We start from the raw sequence: 16,796 nt of genomic DNA, 5'->3' as shown, positions 1-16,796 counted from the left end.
CTTTATAAGTTCACCCCTCTAACTCCCCACAATTTTTTTTGTGACAATCACAGTTATTTTTCACTAACAGACGTGGCGACAGCATGTGCCAGATCTAATTAGCAAATGTGACGAGCATTAAATTGTTATATAATTCTAGCAGAAAATTCCTCCTAAACCCTAGTCTCTTTTAATATATTCCAACGTTTTAATTCAGGTGGGTAAAATTAACATCCAAGTAATATGCAGCATCAAATATCAAGAGAGGCCGTGCATGGATACGAGAATTTCATATCGCAATGCACAATAAAATATGTGTTTTTACATTAACTTTTATCAGTATCCGAACACAACAACTAGAAACGAGAAATTTCAAAATTATCAGATTCAAGATAAAAATATTTTCAGTAGTGCCTAAAATCAAGAACACTCGGGTTTACGTGTATTTGAATAAACTATGTTATTATTGCCTGTCATATCAATGTAAGAAAATTCAGTTAAATCACATTATTTGAGCTCGAGGGTTATCAGTAAACTGACAACGCTTTCTGTTTTTTTTTTTTAAATTAACAGCAGCATTGCAGAATTATTTAAGAACAAAAGCAGCACAAACTACAAAACTGGAGAAAAAGAAAGACATGCCTCTTCAACAAGTACACACAACAAAACAAATTTAACCGAAAGTGAAGCCCTACAAACGTGTTGGCTAAACCTTAGTTTAAAAATTCATCCGTAAGTGAAACCCTGCAAACGTGTTTAAAACCGTGGTCTAAAAATTTATTCTAAAGGACCTTTACGTTTTCTTTCGAATTCCGTTATTTTTTTCTCAGCTTTCCGCTCTATTCCTTTCGTTGCTATTTTTTTTTTTTTTTTTTTTTTGCGTAACATTTGCACCATATGTTGTCGGTGAAATTCTGATATCTTGTGCGTAAAATCTCAAGCGGAAATTACGTGAAGTAAGGTTGTCTGTTAAAATCTAGATTACTGTGGATTTTATATTTCGTTGGTAATTTGAAAAGATGCAGTACCGGTATGTATGAAAACAATACCTTAGAAAAGGGTACGTAGGCCAATATCTTTTTATCTTCGTTTCATTTTCTTTTTAGGCCCATATTTTAAGAATTCATGTGCTGAGGTAATCTGCTGTTAATGGGGTTTCCTTGTTGTCAGTTTTCTAAAGCCTTCATCTGCTCCTTATGGTGTGAGCTAGGAGTACTTGCTCCGTGAATATTGTATGTTACTGTTAAAATAGAAGAAATAATTATCTTTCATCCCTAATATAGACAAACTCGTTATCGTTTCCACTAAATGTATGATGGGGAAAGCTTGCTAACCCAAATTTCTCTACTCCGTCACGATAATATACACTTTTGTGTTTGAATATATTGCAGTAATATTTCATCAGAGAAACGGGAGTTGCCGTAAGCCAGGACTTCTCATGCTGCCACATCAGTATTGGCTAAACTCAATGAAGTGTACTACAGCCGCCTCTTATCCTATTAAGCAGACCAGGTATCTATTCCTCTGTTCCTTCAAGAACAGAGTCGTGAGAGACTGTTTCATTAACTCTCTCTTTGTCACAACAAAAACAAGTAAAAAAAATTGTTACTTAGTTTATAGATGTTTAAATCGAACAACTTATTCATATAAAAGAAACAAGTAAAAAATAGGCGGAAGTTTCTTCGGTGCAATCGAGTTATCTGTACAGCGAATAATACCGTATAAAACTATCAGCCACGGCCCATGAAACTTTCATCCGCGGCCCATGAAACTTTCAGCCACGGCCCGGTGGTGGCCTGTGTACGCACGATCATGGCTAACTTTAACTTTAAATCAATTAAAAACTACTGAGGCTAGAGGGCTGCAATTTGGCATGTTTGATGATTGGTGGGTGGATGATCACCATACCAATTTGCAGCCCTCTAGCCTCAGTAGTTTTTAAGATCTGAGGGCGGACAGAAAAAATGCGGACAGACAGACAAATAGCCATCTCATGAGTTTTCTTTTACACAAAACTAAAAGTAATGTAAAACGCAACCAACAACAGAATAAAATGAAGCTTTCTATAAAGTCCATCAAATATATGACATGAAACAACCCTCTCATGACTTATACCCTCTTCTTGGTTCTGCCGTCATTGAAGTGTCACTCATGAGTGCTTGGTTACCCTCATTGTGGAAGTTTGGAAAATATGTAGTCTTCCTTAATACCTAAACGGCATTTTGTGGAATTTAGCATAACATTTATATCTTCGTAATATCACTGCTACAGGGACTACTCACTGACATAACTTTTGGATCTTTCCTAGGTAGTGACCCCCCAAGGGCTTTAACCCGGTGTGTATCCACCTTTGCGAAGTGTTTAGTACAAGCCCGTTGCGGATTACCGTAAAAACATAAACAAAAGCCTGTAAATATCATAAAGATAATGACCCCTAAGAAATATTAACCCTAGATAACGACCCCCGAAAAACACTGGGGGTGTCACTACTTAGGAAAGATCCACTTTTTCAGGATATTTGATCTTCCCTCACTGTTGTTCATAGCTACTTCTCATTCACTCTTTATTTATCCATCTACTTTGATCTTGAAACCATAAATGGATAGTGATTCGGTACATAAAAAGTTCACTGTCTTCAAGACCACTTCCAACAAATGTTTTTACTACATTTCCTTCATTTCTTGCAATCGATTACACTGGGATTCAACACACCTCCTTTCAAATTTTGAGTCCTAGGATTTTTTAGTACATTTCCTCAAGCCGTTACACATTTCTGAGAGTCAAATCGACTTTCTAAAAATGAGGTGCTTTTTTCTATCTTAAACGTCTTTGCTTCTTTCTATTTACCAAGACTTTGCTCCTACGTCTTTTGTGTTTGTAAGGTTAATTAGGGAGAGTAAGTTGAAAGGATCAAATCAAAGATACCATGTGTAATCAAAAGACAACCATTTCCTCTTCGTGGGTTTGTCAGATCATCTTCATCTTAAAATGAATGCAATGAAACATACTGTTAATAAAGAGTTCCCTAACATTCGACTAGTTTTTGCTGTATTGGGAGATAAGTCTTTCGTGTCCATAGGCTGACAGGCTCTTTCTGCTGTCGCCTTTATATCCTTGGCAATGGGACATTTTTTCCCATACAATTTCTTCAAGGAAATCCATCTTCTAGCTATGTCTTTTGCTGTCATGGACTACTCCATAACTCTTTCCCTTTCATGTGGCGCAGTTTCAGTTTTTCTCTCTTTTTTTTTTTTTGCGGTGGGAGGACGGGACGTCTTGATCTTTTCACGGGCAATAAGCTACGGTGATTAAACAACCATTTTATTCATTCCTTTCTCGTGTAATTTTATAAGTTACATTTGTTTTAGTTTTCTGTAAAAGAAAACTATTGAGATGGCTTCGTCCGTCCGCCCTCAGATCTTGAAAACTACTGAGGCTAAAGGGCTGCAAATTAGTATGTTGATCATCCACCAAATTGCAGCCCTCTAGCCTCACTAGTTTTTATTTTATTTAAGGTTAAGGTTAGCCATGATCATGGCTGAAAGTTTCATGGGCCGCGGCCCGTACAGCATTGTACCGAGACCACCGAAAGATAGATCTATTTTCGGTGGCCTTGATTATGCACCGTACAGAAAACTCGACAGCGCCGAAGAAGCTTCGACAACTTTTTCACTTGTTCCATTTTAGGTATCATTAAAACTAAATTCCATCGTCAGCTGCATTATGATTATGATGATTAATTCAGCAATTTTTGCTGTTATTGCTAATCTTTCATTACTTCGTTATCATTACTATCATTATTACCAACATCATGAAAGGTCTATTGACAACTCTCTTTACCTTCAGACGACTCTTAATGTTTATATGTTGTCTGTTCGTGAAATATCAAGCTCTTCCACTTCTTAAGGTAAGTATACCTTAGTTTAACCAGACCACTGACCACTGACCACTTCTTGATTTAGGATCTAGATGTTAAAAGAAACTTGTTATCGCGGTATTTGGAACAATATGATTATAATTAACTAGGAACACTTAATAAATAGTGTTTAATCGGTATTATAATTAAGTCTTATATGTATATATTTTTAATTAAATTCTCCGTTAAGGTTAAAATCAATGCTAACTTCCACTTACTATTTCTTCCTTTACTCATAATATGTTTGACACTGATCGTGCACATTGATCGTGTTCACCTTAAACATTTACTGAGATCTCTCTCTCTCTCTCTCTCTCTCTCTCTCTCTCTCTCATTAGAAAGCTTTTAGAGGAATGAAGTGAGAATTACGGTTCTTTATTTGCAGAAATGGAGATAATTATCAGCTTGGAATTCTCCGAAAATGAGAACACATGAAGCTGAGTATTTGCTAAACGTGTGCACTGTATTTCGCTGTTTACTTTATTTGGCGCTTATACGAAGCAGTCCGAACCCTAGGGATTAAATATACACACGTTCCGTTCAAGTTTTTGGAATGCTTAAAATACCTACCAACAGGTATCAAAAAGCTTGAATTGGGAATGATTGAAGGGGGACACCTTAAAGCCATGGACTACTAGTCCCATAACCTGTGACCTAGCTACATACTATCCTTGTCCATCACAGGTTATATAATTCACTGCCTTAGCCAGCATAGGTACAGTGGAGTTTAACACGATAGGTTCATACCTCTGGGTCTTGTCCAGGAAACAAATTCTTGAGCTTTTCGGCGGCGTTTCATTAGAAAGACCATTATACTTCAAGGTCCCTTTCGAACAAGCCATCTGTTCGTGCACACATACGCACAAACACACCCGCACACACACATTACGGGGGAATGTGAATAAAATTTGTTATCAGGAAGTGGCGTGTGAGAAGATGAAAAAGGGGAAAATTTAATGTCGCATACTTGAACCTCGCAGAGATTATGATAGAGTCGATGGATGAGTGTTGAAAACGTACTATACAGAGGAAAAGTTCTTCGAAGTGGCGCAGTTTCTAACTTGCTACGATGACATTGAGCCATACATTTGAATATGAAGGTGGAATAGTCAATGGCTTGGGTAAAGGTAGGTTTGAGTCAACGGTGTGTTATTTCTCTGTTACTGTTCAAGGTCTTTTTTTTATGGAATTTGTGAAGGGAGAAGATAGAAAAAGGACGACAGATGGAAAGGCAAAATTAAGGAGTGTGGAGTGCACAAAAAAGAGTAAAAGTGTTTGACAGCGTTTACGAGAGACGTAAGTCGAAAGTAGATATGGTTGAGATTAAGCTTAAAAGCGTAAATGCAAACCAAGAAGATCGAACAAAGATTATCAACCTGGATGGTGAAAGAATGGGCAGGTTAATTCTTATATGTATCCAGGAGTAAAGATAACGGAAGATGGTCGGAGGAGAGAATAGATGAGTCACGGAGTAGGTGAAACAACAAAGTTAGCATGATGTGTGCAAAAGGCGAGAAGAGACTTGAAGTGTTTATGGAAGCCAAGGTGGGAGTTTATAAAGGGATTCTTTAGTCAATCCCTCTTTATAGATAATTTAGAGAAAGGTTTATGCCACAAAGGTCAACAGTTTGCGCAATGTGTGGATGCTCTGAGGTGGTGAAACGTCAAGTGTAAGAGAAAGGATGATTGGAGTATTTGGAGATGGTTCAGTCATGTAGAAAGAATGGATCATGACGGGTGGATGAAGCCTGTACAGTTAAAAAGTATTAAGGCAAGAAAGAAGGGTTGGACAGAGGGCGTAAAAGAAGTCACGGAAAGGAAGGGTCTTAATATTAACGAAGCACAAGACTGTGGGCGAGAGAGGTATGAATGGTGCTGTGTTTGTAAGGGGTTCGACGTGTTGTTAAGAGTTCTCTGTGGAAGTCCTACAGACCATTGTGTTATTTTTTATCTGGAACCACCCACTGTTAGTGAAACGACTTAACTTTAAAAGAATATATGCATAAACGATGATTAATTATATGGATGACATCTTCAGGCGAAAAATGACGACAAATAGCCGGAAAATATCAATCCCTATATTAAAAAAAAAATCAAGGCTAAGAAGTAAATAAATTATCATTATCCAAAGAGCAAATAAAAAAAATGATAAACTAACGCTTGCAACCATGCGAGTTATTATGCACGGCCCTTCTGTTGAGCAGCGCACTACTTGAGCAAGCCTCATAAACCACTCTGCATATTAATTTTCATGACCTCGATTGCAGATATCATCAGCTCGTACATCATTACAATAATATCTTAATTGAATATCTAAGTTTATGCTTTCACACGTCGTAGATTCTAATGAATACAAGATGATCTCCCTTGCGGCATAAGGTGTGGAAAGGATAAGGAATTATCTGCCAGAGAGGAAGATTCTGTGGAAGTGTGTCAATGGAATTTTAGTGCAAATTACAAGAGGTGAACCCAGTAACTCAGGCGTCGTCTGCATTTAAATGTATTCTCAAAAACGTGTAAAGCTTATTATGATCTTTGACAGTCATTATTATTAATAATGTGACTGGTATATTGTTAATTCAATGGATTTATGTCAGAGACACTTCTTATGTACAAATTACCCTTTTCTTTATAGTTGTGCAATTGATTTTCTTTTAAACTCAACAGTTTTATAGTGTTGATTTCATGGCATTTCCGTCGAGTTTGTTCCTTTAGTTTATAATAATAATAGAGTCGTTTTTACCGGCTTCATCATGTATGCATAGCTGCAATACACCAATTAGTGCCAACAAGATCTCTTAGGTACTATTATGCCCATGGTTTAATTCTGCGCAAACGTTACCTGAAACCTTCTCGAGGATGTATGAAGTGTGAAACCATTCTCTTTCTCTCACGTTCTTAGCAAGTTACTGTTATTCCTTCGAGCAAATTTCCTTGGGTCTTCGATAACCACTACGTACCACTGCCTAATTGCGCAAACCTGAAACAAGCTCCCTTATATGTTACTTTACTGAATGGCGCATGGTTACGACTTTCTCGCTCGCTCTCTCTCTCTCTCTCTCTCTCTCTCTCTCTCTCTCTCTCTCTCTCTCTCTCTCTCTCTCACACACAAACAAAGTGTGCAGTTAACCAGCGTCTTTTTTTTTTCTCACTTCTGAAGGTGTGAATGAAAATTATATTATAAAACAATATTACTACAGGTATTATGAAAGCAAGTATCATTTAAAACCAAACCTTATTGTTTACTATATAATATCTTTGAGGCTGCCGTCCGTAAAGGTATCAATCAATGGAATTGCGAAAATTATGCTCCTAATGATGTCTCGCCCCTTTGCAGAACAAAGAAAATGATGGGTCAATGCAGTGTGTTCTTTTAGTTTGTATTTGTTGTCCCAAGATGATCACAGAAAAAAAAGACGATAAGTCAGGTTATTCGAAAGACAATTAATTTAATTAGAGTATCTTAGTCCCGGAATACAATAATCGACTCAGCTAACGTGTATTTTTTTTTTCGTGATTTGTCGGACGGCAATGAGCAAATATAATTAAGTCCCGAGAGCAGTATTTACATTCAATTTCCTCTGCTTCTACTCATCCTGCTACAAAAATCCCTTTTGTATACAACTGGAGTGTGTATGGGTAGGGGACGAGGGACCCAGTCTTGTAATGGCTTTATATTTCTCAATAGCAGATTAGCATCGCAACTTAAGCCGATTATATTCAGAATTCTAAACAATGACAATCCTGTCTCGAAAGAAAACAAAGGGAAAAAACAAGCGTCTCGTCGCTTGAAGCTTCCTGACGTAGAACTAGAAGTCTGAAAAATTACATGTACGAGTATATGACTTCGGATGAGTCGTTGTTGTGAGAAGTGTATACTGTCATAAATACACACATACATAGTCGTATACTAATACCAGTAAGGCCACTCATTTAGAACTGTTTATGATAAGGATATGCAAATACACAGTAATAATGATCATCCTGGCGCACTGAAAAAACTGTAATAAGTGCAGCACATAACCACGCATTTAACTAGGCATTTATTATGTTTTTGATTTCTTTGCTAATAAAAAAAACGCCTCCATACAGAAATCGTTGGACAGCGTAACATTCCGTTGGCTTAAACTCTCTTCATATGTATTAATTTTGCTGCCAAGAATCTTCTTCATTCTATTCATTTAAAAGAACATAATTTTGTTTAGCGTCTCTTTACGTATAACCTAAGTTATCAAGGAACCTAATAAGTGCACAGTAGAGGAAACCGATTTTGTAATAACAATGTAATCATATAATAAAGTTTGGATCTGAGAAATTATACATTGTTAATTGATAAATGATGGCAATTTTATAAAACTAATAAAAAATGCGCCGAAGTTTCTTCGGCGCAATCGAGTTTTCTGTACAGTGTATAATGCTGTATGAAACTCTCAGCCACGGTCCATGAAATTCTCAGCAGCGGTCCATGAAACTTTCAGCCACGGCCCGGTGGTGGCCTGTGTTGTTGGCACCTATAGCGGTGCCAGACGCACGATCATAGCTAACTTAAACCTTAAATAAAATAAAAACTACCGAGGCTAGAGGGCTGCAATTTGGTATGTTTGATGATTGGAGGGTGGATGATCAACATGCCAGTTTGCATCCCTCTAGCCTCAGTAGCTTTTAAGATCTGAGGGCATCCAGAAAAAGTGCGGACGGACAGACAACTAGCTATCTCCAAAGTTTTCTTTTGCAGAAAACTAAAAATGAATCGGAATGAGCGGCGACTACTGCAGGGCCTATTTTTAGAGCATATTTTGGGCTAAAGCTTGGATCTATGGGAAATAAAACTCAAGGGGCGAAGAAAAATAGTCTTTTATCTGCATATCTTAAATAAGAAGGGAAGCGACAGAGTTAAAGGACATGAATGGTTATGCTTCTCATGTTGGACAAGACTGACTTGAATACGAAATTAGAGAGAGAGAGAGAGAGAGAGAGAGAGAGAGAGAGAGAGAGAGAGAGAGAGAGCAGTCGTTCTTTTCGTTAGAAATGTTAGATAGAGATGCAGATTACTAATAAACAAATATCCTAGAAAATCCGTAGAAAAGTAATTTGTACTCTGTTCTGCTATATTAATCATAGGAAAAATTGCAAGCAATAGTATCATCAAAGAAGATAAGCTAATTATTTACGTCATCGTTATAATTTAACAAATACATTAATCATGTACGATAGCTTCATGACATCCCCAACATGCCCTAATTCGCTATTTTAATCTCCTTTTTTTCGTATACACTGATGCACACACAAAACACAAGCACAAGCACACGCACACACACACACACACACACACACACACACACACATATATATATATATATATATATATATATATATATATATATATATATATATATATATATATATATATATATATACACATATAAAGCCAAATGCTTATTGACCTTATTGAGTAGTCATCCAGTTCCCCAGCATGTTCTTCCTGGTTCCAGCTGACGCTAATTTTCGGCTGGATGTTCTAAGGGGGTCTTTTCTAAATCTGCAACAATTAAAAAAAAAATTTAGCTTTAATATTACGAATGCAAGTTGTTACTATAACAAGGGTCCCCGAAGAGAAAGGGAAGGCAAAATTTATGAAGGTCTTACCTCGTTCGTCAGTATATTCACTTGGGAATTTTTTTATGATAGTATTTAGTATAAAATTAAATGTAGGTAAGGAAAGTTATGTCTGCCATGAGGGGGTTCTAGAATACAAAGGTCATAGAAAAGTGAGCCTAAGGTGCAGTCTAGCTAAGGGTGGTTCTAGGAAAACCTACTCTGTCGGATATGCCTTTAAACTTAACTTCCTACCCACTTTTTATATTTCTATCAAATCAAGGAAGAGAGGTCGAACAAGGAATATATATATATATATATATATATATATATATATATATATATATATATATATATATATATATATATATATATATATATATATATATATATATATATTCCTATTCGACCTCTCTATATATTTATATATATATATATAAAAAGTGGGTCTCTTCCTTGATTTGTTAGAAATAGGAGTTGAATATCCGACAGAGTAGGTTTTGCTAGGACCACCCTTAGCTAGACTGCACCTTAGGCTCACTTTTCTATGACCTTTGTACTGGCGAAATTTTTGTCATTTTCCAGTTGCTACCCGCGCCCCAGCCAAGGCGGTTTGGGGGAGGCGTTTTGAAGCAAACACCCCCTCCATTGACCCAGATCGAGAGAGTCTTGAGGCATCCTCCAGCGAGAGCGCACGCAGATCGGCGTTTCTTATAGGCCCCCTTTGTTCTCTCCCTTTTTGTTGAACAGCCGGGGAAATTGCCAGTTCAACGGACCCAGGGCTTCTCATACAATTGATCACTTCATTATCTATTACAGTGGTAATTCTGAAGATGACAATCACTCCCAGTTCTCTTTCCTTTCGTCCTAACGCTACTTTTCATGTTCCAAGTTTCCCTCTCCCTTAAACAGTCACTGACTAAGGTAAATCCTAGTTAAACCATGTCCCATTTATAAAGTCAAATATATGAAGTACAATTATTGTTGCCTACTGGAATGGCACAAATTATCCTCCATGGTGTTAAAGTAATATTCTTGATATAAGATTCATCCCTTGCGGTCAAAACATGATAAGTGAGAGGTCTTTGATATAGAAATGTTATCTGGATATGTCTCTTCCAGAATTGGCCACGCCTTGGAACCTGGTCAGAATCTTGTTTGGAGAAGAATTAACATCCTTGATACCAAGATCCTCAGTTCAAGCACTTGAAATTGCTTATAGACGCGTCATAAGAGGCCCGAGCCATTGCGTTATTCACTCCTTTAGTTGAAATATCTTGTGTCCGAAGTGGGACGAAGTTGGAGCTGTTATTAGCTCCCGTAAGGACTAATGTATTTTACTTTGTTGAAACTAATTGTTTGAGTAATGCTGTTGATTTAGTTTATGTGTTCAGAATAAATCGATATATTCAGTAATCTAGTCTAAGCTGGCGACCGATCTAATTATGTTAATTATATGTCTTTTTTTTAGGTAACTTTCAGCCTTAATTGATAGGATTATGTGGGTCTTAGGTTAAGCAAGGCAATATAAATCATTAAAATTAATATTTACACTCATCAGCTGAATGACCCATGTAACAATTAAAATTAATATTTAAACTCATCAGCTGAATGACCCATGTAACAATATACAGTATATATGTAGAATCTGCTGGTCACTTTTTACCAGATACATATGTAATTGTAATAGCCACAATGCCCTCATAACTTTCTCAAATTCTTCAAGCTTTTTTGGATACGCTTGTCACTACAAAGCCTTAAGATCCAAGTGCAAGAAATATGAAGAAATTCTGAACATGGTCAGGTTGACAATGGTGCCTCATTCTGATTAGCAGACCCGGGTTAGTTTCCCGCTACCGCACATCAGAATTTCTTCATATTTCTTGCACTTGGATCTTAAGGCGTTGTAGTGACAAGCGTATCCAAAAACGCACAAAGAATTCGAGAAAGCAAAGAGGGCGTTGTGGCTATTACAATTACATATATATATATTGTGACGGATAGGACCTCTTTTCCTCGCAACCTCACCCGTTTTTACATCTATAACGTAATTGAGAAAGAAATAAAATTTCGTTCCAATTATTAATTACTAGAACTGTGGGTTTCCACTCACCCCTTCATAAACTCTCTCCTTCATCCCCCGAAATGGTTAAGCCTAACCCCTTTCTCTGTTCAAAGTGACTGCTTTTAGGCCTAATTCCAGCTGACTATCATACCCTCTCTGCATCAAGTAAAGCAAGGGAGGATCCAAAAAGAGAAAGTTGGTGCCTCCCACCTCATCCTGAACCCTCCGAGGGTTTTCTGGTGCCATGCGCCCATTAAAGAAAATGTGACAAAGATTGACCTTTGCGCCACCTAGCCAGACACCACAACATAATCACCGAAGGTTATTTATAGACGATGCAACAAAAGTCGAGAGAGAGAATGCTCAGAACACGACCCGAGGACAGACATCCTTACCTTGCCTGACCCTCTGAACCATGTGTTCGACCCCGGGGGTCAAACCAGTATACTTTTGTAGTGGCATTTTAATTCCTCCTTCATTGCCAGTTCCCTACTGAACAAGGACACCATCATCTTGACGAAGATAGGCCTTGACTGTGGAATCTCTCAGCTGGTCCCACTGTGATATTCCTTGTTATGAAGACATCATCAGCGTATAATATTTATTCTGTGTAGGATTCATTATTTTAGCAAGCCTTTGTTATTACCTGCCCAGTAATTCGTCATTCTTCTGATCTGTGTATGTTATGTAAATATAATTAGTTAAGAGAACCCTTGAGTTTACGTAATTTTCCCTCACATGAAGAAGGCCCTAAGCCATAGATTTCCCTTGTTTGGCCACGAAGTGTCCTAATATTGAGTCAGATGTGTAATAAATCAAAGGAACTCCCAGCGTTCATCCATTGCCGCCTAGAATCAAGTAAGTATCCCCGGACATTCGTAGCAATATGTATATATATATATATATATATATATATATATATATATATATATATATATATATATATATATATATATAGATAGATAGATAGATAGATAGATAGATAGATATGTGTGTGTGTGTATACGAGGTGTATTAAAAAAATATCCGACCTTTATTCATAAAAAATAGTCGTATTCAGATACAACAATCGTACACTTATCTCCTTCAAAGGTCCCCTTGGGCTGCCACATATTTCTCCCAACAGTTCTGCCACTGTCGGAAGCAGCGCTGGAACGCTTCTTTTGAGATTTCGCGCAGCTGGTCCGTCGCATTCTGCATGACGCCTTCCCTGGACTGAAATCTGGTCCTTTTAAGTAGAAAAAAAACACTACAAACTCTAAGCGAGTTTCACACCTTATTTGACTCGATAAATTACTCTCTCTCTCTCTCTCTCTCTCTCTCTGTGTGTGGGCGGCAGGCAATTGGCAGCTCCATCACGGTAATGTACCCGCCCATTCTTCACATCTGATACAGTTTTCTGGTCAAACACAACACACCTGTGCTTCATCGTGCTCCCTTTCTCCCGACATGGCTCCGTGTGACTTCTGACTTTTCCCCAAACTGAAAATGCTCCTGATTAGGGTCAGATTTCAGTCCAGGGAAGACATCATGCAGAATGCAACGGACCAGCTGCGCGCCATCTCAAAAGAGGAGTTCCAGCACTGCTTCTGACAGTGGCAGAATCTCTGGGGGAAGTGTGCGGAAGCCCAAAGGGACTACTTTGAAGGAGATTAGTATAAGATTGTCTTATCTGAATATGAATATTTTTTTTACGAATAGAGGTCAGATATTTTTTGAACACATCTCATGTATAAATATATATATATATATATATATATATATATATATATATATATATATATATATATATATATATATAGTGTGTGTGTGTGCATGTGTCTGCGCCATGCATAAATATTTTCCACAGAAATATCGATGACTCACCCTCTAGTAACTACAGTAGAGGAAGATTATTATAACTGTTGAGGTTAGCTTAACGCAGGTTCAAGCAGTCCTGCTACACGTAAATGAATTAATGATTATGATTAACGAATTCATGAGGATGTAGATAATAGCACATGAGATACTGTAAAAACAAACAAATAAATAAATAAATAAATAAAGAAGTCTTCCGAAGTTCTAGGTAAAAATCGATGTAAAAAATTGAAACTATATCTAAACTTGTCAATGGTACATTATCAAATCCAATATTATATTTTATGTAAGATACGATAAGTGTGATATGAGTAAAGAATACCCTGGATATAAAAAAAAAAAATCTTAGAGATATAAAATCTGAATAAATAAACAGAGTGATATTTTAACAGCTGGTAGGGATGTTTCATTATCAACATGTAATAATGACAACTAGCGTAGCAACACATAATACAGTTTTCAACAAAAGTCTACAAATGCTACTTACGATGTGTATTCAGTCTTTTAATAGTACCAAGAATATTGAATGAAATTGTTAATGAATGCAACTGTCTAAGAAAAATTGATTTAAAAAAGATAAAAATGTGCACTTAACGCACAAACTGTCAACTTTCACCCACTTGCCAGACAGAAATAGTTCATGTAACAACGAACTCGTACTGCTAAGTCGGGCGTCAAGTGTAGCTGCTAAAGGTGTCAGGAAGAAGCCTCACTTTTTACCTCACTGAGGATGAGGTGGCTTCTGGTCAGGATGCAGGAGTTTCAACTCCTGTTTAAACATCACACGCATCGAGTGGAAAGGGCGGAAGCGGGTTTGGCGGGTGGAAGAGACTAGTGAGAGAGGAGGAGCTTGTTATAGCTTTAAAATAAAGGCGAAAAATCGAATCGCCGCTGTTCTAACAAGCTCCCGAGAACTAAAATTCCTTTTATAAATAATAGCATTGTTTTCTCTCTGCAGATTTAGCCACGCTAGCTTTTTGGCTGCTTCGTGTGTCGGTGTAATTCAAAGTGTTGCTCCTGAACAAACATTGTTTTAAGACAAAAGGAAGCCTGTCAGTAATCACCGTGCGGCTAAGAGGATTAACTCACTCTTCCAGATGCAGTGGGAGGAGGGTGGGAGGAAAGGGGGAGAGAGAGGGAGAGGGACTTTTCTTTTTTCTTTCCTTCCGTCACTCACTGCCTTCGCATTCCTCTTTCCTGCCCTTGGTAGCTGAAAGTAGGTCTTGTAAGGTTTCCTTTTCTTCTCACGTAACGCGTGCAAGGTAGTTTCCTAAATGTTTTTTTTTATGAATTTATGTATAATTAACTAGAGTCTGTGTGTGAAGTGCAAACGTTAGAATGAAATGCAAGAATAATGGAGGAAATTGCTGTGGCTGATAAATTTCCTGGTGAATCGTAAGAGATATAGAAAGACTGACAAATGTGAAGACAAGTCGGGAGATGTTGTTAAAACGACTTTGAGGAGGGTTGATAAAAAGTATAGAAAGTATTAAGAATAATAATAGTAACGAGAATTTAGAGGATCAAAGAAGATGAGACTAAGGGAATGCTGGACCGATCAACTAGAATAAGTGGTAGGATAGAATGTCCTTTCGGGAAGCTCGACACTGTATTAAAGCAAGAGATAAGCAGCGTAGAATGTGCTTGGGATGCCCGACGACCTACTGATGGGCTTCTTTGTAGGTATGTGAAGATGCTACTAGACGTGGGAGTTTTCTGCACAGTGGATTTAAAATATCATACTGTATTAATATAAGGGTTTCTGATATTTGAGTCCAGTCCCAGTGGGAATGCAGAAAAATGAGAGAAAAACAGGAAAAATTACTCGTTAGGCTCATCTGAGGTTGATAGAATGAAAAATACAGTAAAATGGCCCAGCAATTTTGATCATGCCTTAGGCTTTTAGCCAGTTGCTGAACAACTGGAAAACTTCTCTTGAATTCTCACCCCCATGGTAAACAGCAAAAGATTCTATTCAAAGAACCCAGACCGCCTAACAGGAGGGATTTATCTCTCTCTCTCTCTCTCTCTCTCTCTCTCTCTCTCTCTCTCTCTCTCTCTCTCTCTCTCTGTATATATATATATACACACACACACACACACACACACACACACACACACACACATATATATATATATATATATATATATATATATATATATATATATATATATATATAGACATCTTTTACATAACAGGTGATACTTTACCAGTAATAAGTCACATTGTTCAATTTGAATATACAAATGGAAATGCTATAACACTGATTCTAAGATGGGTTGTGCTTTAAGAGTATCAGTCACCAATCTTGTAGAGTGAAAACAGAGCACTGACTGAGTTTACTTTTCCACGTTAGACTGAAACTGAGGGGAAACCTCTTGCTTTCAAGAAACAACAGGTGGGTGTCGTGATGTTGTTGTTGTTGTTGCGTTGTTGCTGCTGTTGGAAAGGGGTTATGATCGATTAAAATCCTGCCTAGGGTGCATCCTAGTGACCTCAGTCTATCTGTTTTAAAATACAAAAGAAAGTAGTGGATCGCAAAATATTTTAATCGGTTTCATTTCAATGTCAATAGTAAAATAGATTTACTTTGTTCGACAATGATGAGGAAATGAAAAATTCCTTGTATTCAAAGCTGCATATCATCATACTATACTGCATTTAATATTTTCTTCTCTCAGATTCCCTGAGGATCTCTCCTCTTTTTCAGAATGACGAGATTAGTTGTAATAACTTCTCGAGCAGTTTACGCTTCTCATCAGAGTTCAAACACCTTGGTTAAAAGCCCACGTGCACATGTGCATAGACGTTGAGAGAGAGAGAGAGAGAGAGAGAGAGAGAGAGAGAGAGAGAGAGAGAGAGAGAGAGAGAATTTTCATCCCTGAACTTGGAAATTATTCATCATCTCTACGAGCTAGTTCTGTATCAATCAGAACCACACACTAGAGAAGTTGTATATTTTACTATTCACGGTTAACAAATGATCCAATATTTCTTTGTTTTGTGAGGGTATCCTAGCAAGTTTAGTTACGGAAAATATTTAGCAAAAATGAGGATCCTGATAGTTACGCATAGGAAGAATACACATTCCTACACGAACAAAACGTTCTACATTGAACAGGCCTATCAGAGTAACTTTTAATAGCCAATCAGTCCCTGTAGGGAGGTAGTGCTGTCAGTGCACCTCATGCGGTGCACTGTAGGCATCACTTAAGGTTCTTTGCAGCGTGCCCTCGGCCCTTAGCTGCAACCCCTTTCGTTCCTTTTACTGTATCTCCTTTCATATTCTCTTACTTCCATCTTACTTTCCACCCTCTCCTAACAATTGATTCATAGTGCAACTGCGAGGTTTTCCTCCTGTTACACCTTTCAAACCTTTTACT

The sequence above is a fragment of the Macrobrachium rosenbergii genome, chromosome 11, assembly GCF_040412425.1.
Source record: "Macrobrachium rosenbergii isolate ZJJX-2024 chromosome 11, ASM4041242v1, whole genome shotgun sequence".
Taxonomy (NCBI): Eukaryota; Metazoa; Arthropoda; class Malacostraca; order Decapoda; family Palaemonidae; genus Macrobrachium; species Macrobrachium rosenbergii.
Note: the sequence above shows the minus strand (reverse complement) of the source record.